Consider the following 16061-nt stretch of genomic DNA (forward strand, 5'->3'; position numbering starts at 1 on the left):
GCTAGGGTCAGGGTTGGGGCTAGGGTTAGGGTTAGGGTTATTGTAAGTGAGAGGCTTAGGGCTAAGCCTAGGGTTATGGTTAGGGTTAGGGATACTGTTTCGGTTAGGATTAGGGTTAGGGTTAGGGTTAGGGTAAGGGTTAGGGTTTGGGTTAGGGTTAGGGTTAGGGTTAGGGCTAGGGTGAGGTTTAGGGTTAGGGTTAGGGTTAGGGTTAGGTCTAGGGTTAGGGTTATCGTTAGGGTGATGCTTTGGGCTAGGGTTAGGGTTAGGGTTAGGGTTAGGGTTAGGGTTCGGGTTCGGGTTCGGGCTAGGGCTAGGGTTAGGGCTAGGGCTAGGGCTACGGATAGGGCTAGGGTTAGGGCTAGGGTTAGGTCTTAGGTTAGGGTTAGGGTTAGGGTTAGGTTTATGGTTCGGGTTAGGTATAGGGTGAGGGCTAGGGTTAGGGTGAGGGTTCTGGTTAGTGTTAGGGCTAGGGTTAGCATTAGGGTTAGGGCTACGGTTATGGTTAGGGTTTGTGTTAGGGTTAGTGGTAGGTTTTGAGTTAGGGTAAGGTCTAGGGTTAGGGCTAGGGCTAGTGTCAGGGTTAGGGCTAGGTTTAGAACTAGAGCTAGGGCTAGGGTTAGGGTTAGGGTTCAGTTTTAGTTTAGGGTTACAGTTTGGTTTAGGGGTAGGGGTAGGGGTAGGGGTAGGTCTAGGCCTAGGGTTTGGGTTAGGGCTATAGTTAGGTTTAGGGTTAGGGTTAGGGTTAGCGCTAGGGTTAGGCTCAGGGTTTAGGGTTAGGGCTAGGGTTAAGTTTAGGGCTCGGGTTAGTGTTAGGGTTACGGTTCTGGTTCTGGTTAGGGTTTGGGTTAGCGTTAGGGTTAGGGTTAGTGGTAGGTGTTGGGTTAGGGTTAGGGCTAGGGATAGAGTTTAGGCTAGGATTAGGGTTAGGGTTACAGTTAGTGAGAGGGTTAGGGCTAAGGCTAGTGTTAGGGTGAGATTTAGGTTTAGGGATATGTTTTTTTGTTAGGGTTAGGGTTATGGTTAGCGTTAGGATTAGGGTTAGGGCTAGGGTTAGGTCGAGGGCTATTGTTACAGTTAGGGTTAGGGTCAGTGTGAGGGCTATGGTTAGGGTGAGGGTGAGGATGAGGGTTACGGCTAGGGTTAGCATTAGGGTTAGGGCTGGCGTTAGCGTTAGAGTTAGGTTTAGGTTTATGGTTAGGGTTAGGGTTAGGGTTAGGGTTAGGGCTAGGGCTAGAGCTACGGTTAGGGCTAGCGTTATGGCTAGGGTTAGGGTTCGGTGAGGTTTAGGGTTAGGAGTAGAGTTAGGGTTAGGGTGAGGGCTAGGTTTAGGGTGAGGGTTAGTTTTAGGGTTTGGGTTAGGGCTAGGGTTATCATTAGGGTTAGGGCTAGGGTTAGGGTTAGGGTTAGGGTTAGGATTAGGGCTAGGGCTAGTGTTAGGGCTAGGGCTAGGGCTAGGTTAATGGTTAGGACATGCGTTAGAGCTAGATTTAGGGCTAGCGTTAGGGTTCAGGTTCAGTTTAGGGTTACAGTTTGAGTTAGGGGTAGGGGTAGGGTAGGGCTAGGGCTAGGGTTAGGGCTAGGCCTAGGGTTAGAATTAGGGCTAAGGTTAGGTTTAGGCTTAGGCTTAGCGTTATGGTTAGCGCTAGGGTTACGTTTAGGGTTAGGGATAGGGTTACGTTTAGGGCTCGGGTTAGGGTTAGGGTTACGGTTATGGTTAGGGTTAGGGTTAGGGTTAGTGGTAGGGGTTGGGTTAGGGTTAGGGCTAGGGTCAGGGTTGGGGCTAGGGTTAGGGTTAGGGTTATTGTAAGTGAGAGGGTTAGGGCTAAGCCTAGGGTTATGGTTAGGGTTAGGGATACTGTTTCGGTTAGGATTAGGGTTAGGGTTAGGGTTAGGGTAAGGGTTAGGGTTTGGGTTAGGGTTAGGGTTAGGGTTAGGGCTAGGGTGAGGTTTAGGGTTAGGGTTAGGGTTAGGGTTAGGTCTAGGGTTAGGGTTATCGTTAGGGTGACGCTTTGGGCTAGGGTTAGGGTTAGGGTTAGGGTTAGGGTTAGGGTTCGGGCTAGGGCTAGGGTTAGGGCTAGGGCTAGGGCTACGGATAGGGCTAGGGTAACGTCTAGGGTTAGGGCTAGGGCTAGGGAAAGGGTTAGGGCTAGGGTTAGACCTAGAGCTAGGGCTAGGATTAGGGTTAGGGTTACAGTTAGTGAGAGGGTTAGGGCTAAGGCTAGTGTTAGGGTGAGATTTAGGTTTAGGAATATGGTTTTTTGTTAGAGTTAGGGTTATGGTTAGCGTTAGGATTAGGGTTAGGGCTAGGGTTAGGTCGAGGGTTAGGGTTAGGGTTAGGGTTAGGGTTAGGGTTAAGGTGAGGGTTAGGGTTAGGGTTAGGGTTTGGGTTAGGGTTAGGGTTAGTGTTCGGGCTAGGGCTAGGGTTAATGCTAGGGCTACGGTTAGGGCTAGGGTTAGGGCTAGGGTTAGGGCTTGGGTTGGGGTTAGGGTTAGGGCTAGGGCTAGGGCTAGGGCAAGGGTTAGGGCAAGGGCTATGTTTAGGGTTAGGGTTAGGGTTAGGGTTAGGGTTAGGGTTAGGGTGAGGGTTAGGGCTAGGGCTAGGGCTAGGGCTAGGGCAAGGGTTAGGGCAAGGACTATGATTAGGGTTAGAGTTCGGGTTAGGGTTATGGTTGGGGTTAGGGTGAGGGTCAGGACTAGGGTTAGCGTGAGGGTTAGGGTTAGTGTTAGGGCCAGGGTTAGCATTAGGGTCAGGGCTACGGTTAGGGTTAGGGGTAGGGGTAGGGGTAGGATTAGGGTAGGGTTAGGGTTACGGCTATGGTTAGGGTTAGGGCTCGGACAAGGGTTAGGGCTAAGGCTAGGGCTAGTGTTAGGGTTAGGGCTATGGCTAGGGCAAGGGTTAAGGTTAGGGTTAGGGTTAGGTATAGGGTGAGGGCTAGGGTTAGGGTGAGGGTTCTGGTTAGTGTTAGGGCTAGGGTAAGCATTAGGGTTAGGGCTACGGTTATGGTTAGGGTTGGTATTAGGGTTAGTGGTAGGCTTTGGGTTAGGGTAAGGTCTAGGGTTAGGGCTAGGGCTAGGGTAAGGGTTAGGGCTAGGTTTAGAACTAGAGCTAGGGCTAGGGTTAGGGTTAGGGTTCAGTTTCAGTTTAGGGTTACAGTTTGGTTTAGGGGTAGGCATAGGGGTAGGGTTAGGTCTAGGCCTAGGGTTAGGGTTAAGGCTATAGTTAGGTTTAGGGTTAGGGTTAGGGTTAGCGCTAGGGTTAGGCTTAGGGTTAGGGTTAGGGCTAGGGTTAGGTTTAGGGCTCGGGTTAGGTTTTGGGTTACGGTTCTGGTTCTGGTTAGGGTTTGGGTTAGCGTTACGGTGAGTGGTAGGTGTTGGGTTAGGGTTAGGGATAGGGATAGAGTTTAGGCTATGATTAGGGTTAGGTTACAGTTAGTGAGAGGGTTAGGGCTAAGGCTAGTGTTAGGGTTAGGCTTAGGTTTAGGGATATGGTTTGGGTTAGGCTTAGGGTTAGGGCTAGGGTTAGGGTTAGGGTTAGGGTTAGGGTTAGGGTTAGGGTTAGGTCTAGGGTTAGGGTTAGGGTTATGGTTAGGGTTAGGGTTAGGGTTAGGGTTAGGGTTAGTGTTAGGGTTAGGGTTAGGGTTCGGGCTAGGGCTAGGGTTAGGGCTAGGGCTATGGTTACGACTAGGGTTAGGGCTAGGGTTAGGGCTACGGCAAGGGTTACGGCAAGGGCTATGGTTAGGGTTATGGTTAGGGTTAGGGTTAGGGTCAGGGTTAGGGTGAGGGCTAGGGTTAGGGTGAGGGTTAGGGTTAGTGTTAGGGCTAGGGTTAGCATTAGCGTTAGGGCTACGGTTAGGGTCAGGGTTAGGGCTATGGTTATGGTTAGGGTTTGGGTTAGGGTTTGTGGTAGGCTTTGGGTTAGGGTTAGGTCTAGGGTTAGGGTTTGGGCTAAGGTTAGGGTTAGGGTTATGGCTAGGGTTAGGGTTTGGGTTAGGTTTAGGATTTGGGTTAGAGTTAGGGTTAGGGCTAGGGTTAGGTTTAGGTTTAGGGTTAGGGTTAGGGCTGGGGTTGGGGTTGAGGTTAGGGTGAGGGTTACGGTTGGGGTTGTGGTTGGTGTCGTGTTGTGGTTGGGGTTGGGGTTAGGGTTTGAGTTTGGGTTCGGGTTCCGGATAGGGTTAGAATTAGTGTTAGGGTTAGGGTTAGGGCTAGGGCTAGGGTTAGGGTTAGGGCTAGGGCTAGGGCTACGGATAGGGCTAGGGTTAGGGCTAGGGTTAGGGCTTAGGTTAGGGTTAGGGTTAGGGTTAGGGTTAGGGTTCGGGTTAGGTATAGGTTGAGGGCTAGGGTTAGGGTGAGGGTTCTGGTTAGTGTTAGGGCTAGGGTTAGCATTAGGGTTAGGGCTACGGTTATGGTTAGGGTTTGTGTTAGGGTTAGTGGTAGGCTTTGAGTTAGGGTAAGGTCTAGGGTTAGGGCTAGGGCTAGGGTCAGGGTTAGGGCTAGGTTTAGAACTAGAGCTAGGGCTAGGGTTAGGGTTAGGGTTCAGTTTTAGTTTAGGGTTACAGTTTGGTTTAGGGGTAGGGGTAGGGGTAGGGTTAGGTCTAGGCCTAGGGTTTGGGTTAAGGCTATAGTTAGGTTTAGGGTTAGGGTTAGGGTTAGCGCTAGGGTTAGGCTTAGGGTTAGGGTTAGGGGTAGGGTTAGGTTTAGGGCTCGGGTTAGGGTTAGGGTTACGGTTCTGGTTCTGGTTAGGGTTTGGGTTAGCGTTAGGGTTAGGGTTAGTGGTAGGTGTTGGGTTAGGGTTAGTGCTAGGTATAGAGTTTAGGCTAGGATTAGGGTTAGGGTTACAGTTAGTGAGAGGGTTAGGGCTAAGGCTAGTGTTAGGGTGAGATTTAGGTTTAGGGATATGTTTTTTTGTTAGGTTTAGGGTTATGGTTAGCGTTAGGATTAGGGTTAGGGCTAGGGTTAGGTCGAGGGTTAGGGTTAGGGTTAGGGTTAGGGTTAAGGTTAGAGTTAGGGTTAGGGTTAGGGTTAGGCTTAGGGTTTGGGTTAGGGTTAGTGTTCGGGCTAGGGCTAGGGTTACTGCTAGGGCTACGGTTAGGGCTAGGGTTAGGGCTAGGGGTAGGGCTTGGGTTAGGGTTAGGGTTAGGGCTAGGGCTAGGGCTAGGGCAAGGGTTAGGGCAAGGGCTATGGTTAGGGTTAGAGTTCGGACAAGGGTTAGGTCTAAGGCTAGGGCTAGTGTTAGGGTTAGGGCTATGGCTAGGTCTTGGGCTAGGGCAAGGGTTAGGGTTAAGGTTAGGTATAGGGTGAGGGCTAGGGTTAGGGTGAGGGTTCTGGTTAGTGTTAGGGCTAGGGTAAGCATTAGGGTTAGGGCAACGGTTATGGTTAGGGTTTGTATTAGTGTTAGTGGTAGGCTTTGGGTTAGGGTAAGGTCTAGGGTTAGGGCTAGGGTTAGGGTTAATGTTAGGGCTAGTGCTAGGGTTAGGTTTGGGGTTACGGTTAGGGTTACGGTTAGGGTTAGGGTTAGAGTTAGGGCTAGGGTTGGGGTAGAGGTTAGGGTTAGGGTTAGGGTTAGGATTAGGTTTACGGTTGTGGTTGCGGTTGGTGTTGTGTTGTGGTTGGGGTTGGGGTTAGGGTTTGAGTTCGGGTTCGGTTCGGGTTAGGGTTAGGGTTAGGGTTTGGGGTAGGTTTATGGTTTGGGTTAGGGTTAGGGTTGGGGTTGGGGTTAGGTTTAGGGCTAGGGCTAGGGTTAAAGCTAGGGCTAGGGCTAGGGTTAGGGTTAGCGTTAGGGTTAGCGCTAGGACTAGGGTTAGGGTTGGGGTTAGGGCTAGGGCTAGGGTTAGGTTTAGGGGTAGGGATAGGTTTAGGGATAGGGTCTGGGCTAGGGTTAGGTTTAGGGTTAAGGCTCGGGCTAGGGCTAGGGATAGGGATAGGGATAGGGATAGGGCTAGGGCTAGGGCTAGGGCTAGGGTTAGTGTTAGGGTTAGGGCTAGGGTTCGGGTTAGGGCTAGAGTTCGGGTTAGGGTTAGGGTGGGGTTAGGGCTACGGCTAGGGTTTGGGCTTGGGTTAGGGTTAGGGCTAGGGATAGGACTAGGGATAGGGATAGGGATAGGGATAGGGATAGGACTAGGGCTAGGGATAGGGCTAGGGCTAGGGCAAGGGTTAGGCAAGGGCTATGGTTAGGGTTAGGGTTAGGGTTAGGGTTAGGGTTAGGGTTAGGGTTAGGGTTAGGGTGAGGGTTAGGGCTAGGGCTAGGGCAAGGGTTAGGGCAAGGGCTATGCTTAGGGTTAGAGTTAGGGTTAGGGTTAGGGTTAGGGTTAGGGCTAGGGTGAGGTTTAGGGTTAGGGTTAGGGTTAGGTCTAGGGTTAGGGTTATCGTTAGGGTGACGCTTTGGGCTAGGGTTAGGGTTAGGGTTAGGGTTAGGGTTCGGGTTCGGGTTCGGGCTAGGGCTAGGGTTAGGGCTAGGGCTAGGGCTAGGGCTACGTATAGGGCTAGCGTTAGGGCTAGGGTTAGGGCTTAGGTTAGGGTTAGGGTTAGGGTTAAGGTTTAGGGTTCGGGTTAGGTATAGGGTGAGGGCTAGGGTTAGGGTGAGGGTTCTGGTTAGTGTTAGGGCTAGGGTTAGGGTTAGCATTAGGGTTAGGTCTACAGTTATGGTTAGGGTTTGTGTTAGGGTTAGTGGTAGGCTTTGAGTTAGGGTAAGGTCTAGGGTTAGGGCTAGGGCTAGGGTCAGGGTTAGGGCTAGGTTTAGAACTAGAGCTAGGGCTAGGGTTAGGGTTAGGGTTCAGTTTTAGTTTAGGGTTACAGTTTGGTTTAGGGGTAGGGGTAGGGGTAGGGTTAGGTCTAGGCCTAGGGTTTGGGTTAAGGCTATAGTTAGGTTTAGGGTTAGGGTTAGGGTTAGCGCTAGGGTTAGGCTTAGGGTTAGGGTTAGGGCTAGGGTTAGGTTTAGGGCTCGGGTTAGGGTTAGGGTTACGGTTCTGGTTCTGGTTAGGGTTTGGGTTAGCGTTAGGGTTAGTGGTAGGTGTTGGGTTAGGGTTAGGGCTAGGGATAGAGTTTAGGCTAGGATTAGGGTTAGGGTTACAGTTAGTGAGAGGGTTAGGGCTAAGGCTAGTGTTAGGGTGAGAGTTAGGTTTAGGGATATGGTTTTTTGTTAGGGTTAGGGTTATGGTTAGCGTTAGGATTAGGATTAGGGCTAGGGTTAGGTCGAGGGTTAGGGTTAGGGTTAGGGTTAGGGTTAGGGTTAGGGTTAAGGTTAGAGTTAGGTTTAGGGTTAGGGTTAGGGTTTGGGTTAGGGTTAGTGTTCAGGCTAGGGCTAGGGTTACTGCTAGGGCTACGGTAAGGGCTAGGGTTAGGGCTAGGGGTAGGGCTTGGGTTAGGGTTAGGGTTAGGGCTAGGGCTAGGGCTAGGGCAAGGGTTAGGGCAAGGGCTATGGTTAGGGTTAGGGTTAGGGTTAGGGTTAGGGTGAGGGTTAGGGCTCGGGCTAGGGCTAGGGCTAGGGCAAGGGTTAGGGCAAGGGCTATGATTAGGGTTAGAGTTCGGGTTAGGGTTATGGTTGGGGTTAGGGTGAGGGTCAGGACTAGGGTTAGCGTGAGGGTTAGGGTTAGTGTTAGGGCCAGGGTTAGCATTAGGGTCAGGGCTACGGTTAGGGTTAGGGGTAGGGGTAGGGGTAGGATTAGGGTAGGGTTAGGGTTACGGCTATGGTTAGGGTTAGGGCTCGGACAAGGGTTAGGGCTAAGGCTAGGGCTAGTGTTAGGGTTAGGGCTATGGCTAGGGCAAGGGTTAAGGTTAGGGTTAGGGTTAGGTATAGGGTGAGGGCTAGGGTTAGGGTGAGGGTTCTGGTTAGTGTTAGGGCTAGGGTAAGCATTAGGGTTAGGGCTACAGTTATGGTTAGGGTTGGTATTAGGGTTAGTGGTAGGCTTTGGGTTAGGGTAAGGTCTAGGGTTAGGGCTAGGGCTAGGGTAAGGGTTAGGGCTAGGTTTAGAACTAGAGCTAGGGCTAGGGTTAGGGTTAGGGTTCAGTTTCAGTTTAGGTTTACAGTTTGGTTTAGGGGTAGGCATAGGGGTAGGGTTAGGTCTAGGCCTAGGGTTAGGGTTAAGGGTTAGGGTTAGGGTTAGGGTTAGGGTTAGGGTTAGGGTTAAGGTTAGGGTTAGGGTTAAGGTTAGAGTTAGGGTTAGGGTTAGGGTTTGTGTTAGGGTTAGGGTTAGTGTTCGGGCTAGGGCTAGGGTTACTGCTAGGGCTACAGTTAGGGCTAAGGTTAGGGCTAGGGTTAGGGCTAGGGTTAGGGCTTGGGTTAGGGTTAGGGCTAGGGCTAGGGCTAGGGCAAGGGTTAGGCAAGGGCTAGGGTTAGGGTTAGGGTTAGGGTTAGGGTTAGGGTTAGGGTGAGGGTTAGGGCTAGGGCTAGGGCTAGGGTGAGGGTTCTGGTTAGTGTTAGGGCTAGGGTTAGCATTAGGGTTAGGGCTACGGTTATGGTTAGGGTTTGTGTTAGGGTTAGTGGTAGGCTTTGAGTTAGGGTAAGGTCTAGGGTTAGGGCTAGGGCTAGGGTTAGGGTTAGGGCTAGGGCTACGGATAGGGCTAGGGTTAGGGCTAGGGTTAGGGCTTAGGTTAGGGTTAGGGTTAGGGTTAGGGTTCGGGTTAGGTATAGGGTGAGTGCTAGGGTTAGGTTGAGGGTTCTGGTTAGTGTTAGGGCTAGGGTTAGCATTAAGGTTAGGGCTACGGTTATGGTTAGGATTTGTGTTAGGGTTAGTGGTAGGCTTTGAGTTAGGGTAAGGTCTAGGGTTAGGGCTAGGGCTAGGGTAAGGGTTAGGGCTAGGGGTAGAACTAGAGCTTGGGCTAAGGTTAGGGTTAGGGTTCAGTTTTAGTTTAGGGTTACAGTTTGGTTTAGGGGTAGGGGTAGGGGTAGGGGTAGGGGTAGGGGTCGGTCTAGGCCTAGGGTTAGGGTTAAGGCTAAAGTTAGGTTTAGGGTTAGGGTTAGGGTTAGCGCTAGGGTTAGGCTTAGGGTTAGGGTTAGGGCTAGGGTTAGGTTTAGGGCTCGGGTTAGGGTTAGGGTTACGGTTCTGGTTAGGGTTTGGGTTAGCGTTAGGGTTAGTGGTAGGTGTTGGGTTAGGGTTAGGGCTAGGGATAGAGTTTAGGCTAGGATTAGGGTTAGGGTTACAGTTAGTGAGAGGGTTAGGGCTAAGCCTAGTGTTAGGGTGAGATTTAAGTTTAGGGATATGTTTTTTTGTTAGGGTTAGGGTTATGGTTAGCGTTAGGATTAGGGTTAGGGCTAGGGTTAGGTCGAGGGTTAGGGTTAGGGTTAGGGTTAGGGTTAGGGTTAGGGTTAAGGTTAGAGTTAGGGTTAGCGTTAGGGTTTGGGTTAGGGTTAAGGTTAGTGTTCGGGCTAGGGCTAGGGTTACTGCTAGGGCTACGGTTAGGGCTAGGGTTAGGGCTAGGGTTAGGGCTTGGGTTAGGGTTAGTTTTAGGGCTAGGGCTAGGGCTAGGGCAAGGGTTAGGGCAAGGGCTATGGTTAGGGTTAGGGTTAGGGTTAGGGTGAGGGTTAGGGCTAGGGCTAGGGCTAGGGCTAGGGCAAGGGTTAGGGCAAGGGTTAGGGCAAGGGCTATGATTAGGGTTAGAGATCGGGTTAGGGTTACGGTTGGGGTTAGGGTGAGGGTCAGGACTAGGGTTAGGGTGAGGGTTAGGGTTAGTGTTAGGGGCAGGGTTAGCATTAGGGTCAGGGCTACGGTTAGGGTTATGGGAAGGGGTCGGGGTAGGATTAGGGTAGGGTTAGGGTTATGGCTATGGTTAGGGTTAGGGCTCGGATAAGGGTTAGGGCTATGGCTAGGGCTTGGGCTAGGGCAAGGGTTAGGTTTAGGGTTAGGGTTAGGTATAGGGTGAGGGCTAGGGTTAGGGTGAGGGTTCTGGTTAGTGTTAGGGCTAGGGTTAGCATTAGGGTTAGGTCTACGGTTATCGTTAGGGTTTGTGTTAGGGTTAGTGGTAGGCTTTGAGTTAGGGTAAGGTCTAGGGTTAGGGCTAGGGCTAGGGTCAGGGTTAGGGCTAGGTTTAGAACTAGAGCTAGGGCTAGGGTTAGGGTTAGGGTTCAGTTTTAGTTTAGGGTTACAGTTTGGTTTAGGGGTAGGGGTAGGGGTAGGGTTAGGTCTAGGCCTAGGGTTTGGGTTAAGGCTATAGTTAGGTTTAGGGTTAGGGTTAGGGTTAGCGCTAGGGTTAGGCTTAGGGTTAGGGTTAGGGCTAGGGTTAGGTTTAGGGCTCGGGTTAGGGTTAGGGTTACGGTTCTGGTTCCGGTTAGGGTTTGGGTTAGCGTTAGGGTTAGTGGTAGGTGTTGGGTTAGGGTTAGGGCTAGGGATAGAGTTTAGGCTAGGATTAGGGTTAGGGTTACAGTTAGTGAGAGGGTTAGGGCTAAGGCTAGTGTTAGGGTTAGAGTTAGGTTTAGGGATATGGTTTTTTGTTAGGGTTAGGGTTATGGTTAGCGTTAGGATTAGGGTTAGGGCTAGGGTTAGGTCGAGGGTTAGGGTTAGGGTTAGGGTTAGGGTTAGGGTTAGGGTTAGGGTTAAGGTTAGAGTTAGGGTTAGGGTTAGGGTTAGGGTTTGGGTTAGGGTTAGTGTTCAGGCTAGGGCTAGGGTTACTGCTAGGGCTATGGTAAGGGCTAGGGTTAGGGCTAGGGGTAGGGCTTGGGTTAGGGTTAGGGTTAGGGCTAGGGCTAGGGCTAGGGCAAGGGTTAGGGCAAGGGCTATGGTTAGGGTTAGGGTTAGGGTTAGGGTTAGGGTTAGGGTGAGGGTTAGGGCTCGGGCTAGGGCTAGGGCTAGGGCAAGGGTTAGGGCAAGGGCTATGGTTAGGGTTAGAGATCGGGTTAGGGTTACGGTTGGGGTTAGGGTGAGGGTCAGGACTAGGGTTAGGGTGAGGGTTAGGGTTAGTGTTAGGGCCAGGGTTAGCATTAGGGTCAGGGCTACGGTTAGGGTTATGGGAAGGGGTAGGGGTAGGATTAGGGTAGGGTTAGGGTTACGGCTATGGTTAGGGTTAGGGCTCGGACAAGGGTTAGGGCTAAGGCTAGGGCTAGTGTTAGGGTTAGGGCTATGGCTAGGGCTTGGGCTAGGGCAAGGGTTAGGGTTAGGGTTAGGGTTAGGTATAGGGTGAGGGCTACTGTTAGGGCGAGGGTTTGTATTAGTGTTAGTGGTAGGCTTTGGGTTAGGGTAAGGTCTAGGGTTAGGGCTAGGGCTAGGGTAAGGTTTAGGGCTAGGTTTAGAACTAGAGCTAGGGCTAGGGTTAGGGTTAGGGTTCAGTTTCAGTTTAGGGTTACAGTTTGGTTTAGGGGTAGGGGTAGGGTTAGGTCTAGGCCTAGGGTTAGGGTTAAGGCTATAGTTAGGTTTAGGGTTAGGGTTAGGGTTAGCGCTAGGGTTAGGCTTAGGGTTAGGGTTAGGGCTAGGGTTAGGTTTAGGGCTCGGGTTAGGTTTAGGGTTACGGTTCTGGTTCTGGTTAGGGTTTGGGTTAGCGTTACGGTTAGTGGTAGGTGTTGGGTTAGGGTTAGGGCTAGGGATAGAGTTTAGGCTAGGATTAGGGTTAGGTTACAGTTAGTGAGAGGGTTAGGGCTAAGGCTAGTGTTAGGGTGAGATTTAGGTTTAGATATAAGGTTTTTTGTTAGGGTTAGGGTTATGGTTAGCGTTAGGATTAGGGTTAGGGCTAGGGTTAGGTCGAGGGTTAGGGTTAGGGTTAAGGTTAGGTTTAGGGTTAAGGTTAGAGTTAGGGTTAGGGTTAGGGTTTGTGTTAGGGTTAGGGTTAGTGTTCGGGCTAGGGCTAGGGTTACTGCTAGGGCTACAGTTAGGGCTAAGGTTAGGGCTAGGGTTAGGGCTAGGGTTAGGGCTAGGGTTAGGGCTTGGGTTAGGGTTAGGGCTAGGGCTAGGGCTAGGGCAAGGGTTAGGCAAGGGCTATGGTTAGGGTTAGGGTTAGGGTTAGGGTTAGGGTTAGGGTTAGGGTTAGGGTTAGGGTGAGGGTTAGGGCTAGGGCTAGGGCAAGGGTTAGGGCAAGGGCTATGCTTAGGGTTAGAGTTAGGGTTAGGGTTAGGGTTAGGGTTAGGGTTAGGGCTAGGGTGAGGTTTAGGGTTAGGGTTAGGGTTAGGTCTAGGGTTAGGGTTATCGTTAGGGTGACGCTTTGGGCTAGGGTTAGGGTTAGGGTTAGGGTTAGGGTTAGGGTTAGGGTTAGGGTTCGGGTTCGGGTTCGGGCTAGGGCTAGGGTTAGGGCTAGGGCTAGGGCTAGGGCTACGTATAGGGCTAGCGTTAGGGCTAGGGTTAGGGCTTAGGTTAGGGTTAGGGTTAGGGTTAAGGTTTAGGGTTCGGGTTAGGTATAGGGTGAGGGCTAGGGTTAGGGTGAGGGTTCTGGTTAGTGTTAGGGCTAGGGTTAGGGTTAGCATTAGGGTTAGGTCTACAGTTATGGTTAGGGTTTGTGTTAGGGTTAGTGGTAGGCTTTGAGTTAGGGTAAGGTCTAGGGTTAGGGCTAGGGCTAGGGTCAGGGTTAGGGCTAGGTTTAGAACTAGAGCTAGGGCTAGGGTTAGGGTTAGGGTTCAGTTTTAGTTTAGGGTTACAGTTTGGTTTAGGGGTAGGGGTAGGGGTAGGGTTAGGTCTAGGCCTAGGGTTTGGGTTAAGGCTATAGTTAGGTTTAGGGTTAGGGTTAGGGTTAGCGCTAGGGTTAGGCTTAGGGTTAGGGTTAGGGCTAGGGTTAGGTTTAGGGCTCGGGTTAGGGTTAGGGTTACGGTTCTGGTTCTGGTTAGGGTTTGGGTTAGCGTTAGGGTTAGTGGTAGGTGTTGGGTTAGGGTTAGGGCTAGGGATAGAGTTTAGGCTAGGATTAGGTTTAGGGTTACAGTTAGTGAGAGGGTTAGGGCTAAGGCTAGTGTTAGGGTGAGAGTTAGGTTTAGGGATATGGTTTTTTGTTAGGGTTAGGGTTATGGTTAGCGTTAGGATTAGGATTAGGGCCAAGGTTAGGTCGAGGGTTAGGGTTAGGGTTAGGGTTAGGGTTAGGGTTAAGGTTAGAGTTAGGTTTAGGGTTAGGGTTAGGGTTTGGGTTAGGGTTAGTGTTCAGGCTAGGGCTAGGGTTACTGCTAGGGCTACGGTAAGGGCTAGGGTTAGGGCTAGGGGTAGGGCTTGGGTTAGGGTTAGGGTTAGGGCTAGGGCTAGGGCTAGGGCAAGGGTTAGGGCAAGGGCTATGGTTAGGGTTAGGGTTAGGGTTAGGGTTAGGGTGAGGGTTAGGGCTCGGGCTAGGGCTAGGGCTAGGGCAAGGGTTAGGGCAAGGGCTATGATTAGGGTTAGAGTTCAGGTTAGGGTTATGGTTGGGGTTAGGGTGAGGGTCAGGACTAGGGTTAGCGTGAGGGTTAGGGTTAGTGTTAGGGCCAGGGTTAGCATTAGGGTCAGGGCTACGGTTAGGGTTAGGGGTAGGGGTAGGGGTAGGATTAGGGTAGGGTTAGGGTTACGGCTATGGTTAGGGTTAGGGCTCGGACAAGGGTTAGGGCTAAGGCTAGGGCTAGTGTTAGGGTTAGGGCTATGGCTAGGGCAAGGGTTAAGGTTAGGGTTAGGGTTAGGTATAGGGTGAGGGCTAGGGTTAGGGTGAGGGTTCTGGTTAGTGTTAGGGCTAGGGTAAGCATTAGGGTTAGGGCTACGGTTATGGTTAGGGTTGGTATTAGGGTTAGTGGTAGGCTTTGGGTTAGGGTAAGGTCTAGGGTTAGGGCTAGGGCTAGGGTAAGGGTTAGGGCTAGGTTTAGAACTAGAGCTAGGGCTAGGGTTAGGGTTAGGGTTCAGTTTCAGTTTAGGGTTACAGTTTGGTTTAGGGGTAGGCATAGGGGTAGGGTTAGGTCTAGGCCTAGGGTTAGGGTTAAGGGTTAGGGTTAGGGTTAGGGTTAGGGTTAGGGTTAAGGTTAGGGTTAGGGTTAAGGTTAGAGTTAGGGTTAGGGTTAGGGTTTGTGTTAGGGTTAGGGTTAGTGTTCGGGCTAGGGCTAGGGTTACTGCTAGGGCTACAGTTAGGGCTAAGGTTAGGGCTAGGGTTAGGGCTAGGGTTAGGGCTTGGGTTAGGGTTAGGGCTAGGGCTAGGGCTAGGGCAAGGGTTAGGCAAGGGCTATGGTTAGGGTTAGGGTTAGGGTTAGGGTTAGGGTTAGGGTGAGGGTTAGGGCTAGGGCTAGGGCTAGGGCAAGGGTTAGGGCAAGGGCTATGCTTAGGGTTAGAGTTAGGGTTAGGGTTAGGGTTAGGGTTAGGGTTAGGGCTAGGGTGAGGTTTAGGGTTAGGGTTAGGGTTAGGTCTAGGGTTAGGGTTATCGTTAGGGTGACGCTTTGGGCTAGGGTTAGGGTTAGGGTTAGGGTTAGGGTTCGGGTTCGGGTTCGGGCTAGGGCTAGGGTTAGGGCTAGGGCTAGGGCTAGGGCTACGTATAGGGCTAGCGTTCGGGCTAGGGTTAGGGCTTAGGTTAGGGTTAGGGTTAGGGTTAAGGTTTAGGGTTCGGGTTAGGTATAGGGTGAGGGCTAGGGTTAGGGTGAGGGTTCTGGTTAGTGTTAGGGCTAGGGTTAGGGTTAGCATTAGGGTTAGGTCTACAGTTATGGTTAGGGTTTGTGTTAGGGTTAGTGGTAGGCTTTGAGTTAGGGTAAGGTCTAGGGTTAGGGCTAGGGCTAGGGTCAGGGTTAGGGCTAGGTTTAGAACTAGAGCTAGGGCTAGGGTTAGGGTTAGGGTTCAGTTTTAGTTTAGGGTTACAGTTTGGTTTAGGGGTAGGGGTAGGGGTAGGGTTAGGTCTAGGCCTAGGGTTTGGGTTAAGGCTATAGTTAGGTTTAGGGTTAGGGTTAGGGTTAGCGCTAGGGTTAGGCTTAGGGTTAGGGTTAGGGCTAGGGTTAGGTTTAGGGCTCGGGTTAGGGTTAGGGTTACGGTTCTGGTTCCGGTTAGGGTTTGGGTTAGCGTTAGGGTTAGTGGTAGGTGTTGGGTTAGGGTTAGGGCTAGGGATAGAGTTTAGGCTAGGATTAGGGTTAGGGTTACAGTTAGTGAGAGGGTTAGGGCTAAGGCTAGTGTTAGGGTGAGAGTTAGGTTTAGGGATATGGTTTTTTGTTAGGGTTAGGGTTATGGTTAGTGTTAGGATTAGGGTTAGGGCTAGGGTTAGGTCGAGGGTTAGGGTTAGGGTTAGGGTTAGGGTTAAGGTTAGAGTAAGGGTTAGGGTTAGGGTTAGGGTTAGGGTTTGGGTTAGGGTTAGTGTTCAGGCTAGGGCTAGGGTTACTGCTAGGGCTACGGTAAGGGCTAGGGTTAGGGCTAGGTGTAGGGCTAGGGGTAGGGTTAGGGTTAGGGCTAGGGCTAGGGCTAGGGCAAGGGTTAGGGCAAGGGCTATGGTTAGGGTTAGGGTTAGGGTTAGGGTTAGGGTTAGGGTTAGGGTGAGGGTTAGGGCTCGGGCTAGGGCTAGGGCTAGGGCAAGGGTTAGGGCAAGGGCTATGGTTAGGGTTAGAGATCGGGTTAGGGTTACGGTTGGGGTTAGGGTGAGGGTCAGGACTAGGGTTAGGGTGAGGGTTAGGGTTAGTGTTAGGGCCAGGGTTAGCATTAGGGTCAGGGCTACGGTTAGGGTTATGGGAAGGGGTAGGGGTAGGATTAGGGTAGGGTTAGGGTTACGGCTATGGTTAGGGTTAGGGCTCGGACAAGGGTTAGGGCTAAGGCTAGGGCTAGTGTTAGGGTTAGGGCTATGGCTAGGGCTTGGGCTAGGGCAAGGGTTAGGGTTAGTGTTAGGGTTAGGTATAGGGTGAGGGCTCCGGTTAGGGCGAGGGTTTGTATTAGGGTTAGTGGTAGGCTTTGGGTTAGGGTAAGGTCTAGGGTTAGGGCTAGGGCTAGGGTAAGGTTTAGGGCTAGGTTTAGAACTAGAGCTAGGGCTAGGGTTAGGGTTAGGGTTCAGTTTCAGTTTAGGGTTACAGTTTGGTTTAGGGGTAGGGGTAGGGTTAGGTCTAGGCCTAGGGTTAGGGTTAAGGCTATAGTTAGGTTTAGGGTTAGGGTTAGGGTTAGCGCTAGGGTTAGGCTTAGGGTTAGGGTTAGGGCTAGGGTTAGGTTTAGGGCTCGGGTTAGGTTTAGGGTTACGGTTCTGGTTCTGGT

This window comes from Heloderma suspectum, chromosome W (genome assembly GCF_057233095.1).
Source record: "Heloderma suspectum isolate Gila_16-S chromosome W, 16-S_ref, whole genome shotgun sequence".
In the NCBI taxonomy this organism is placed as follows: Eukaryota; Metazoa; Chordata; class Lepidosauria; order Squamata; family Helodermatidae; genus Heloderma; species Heloderma suspectum.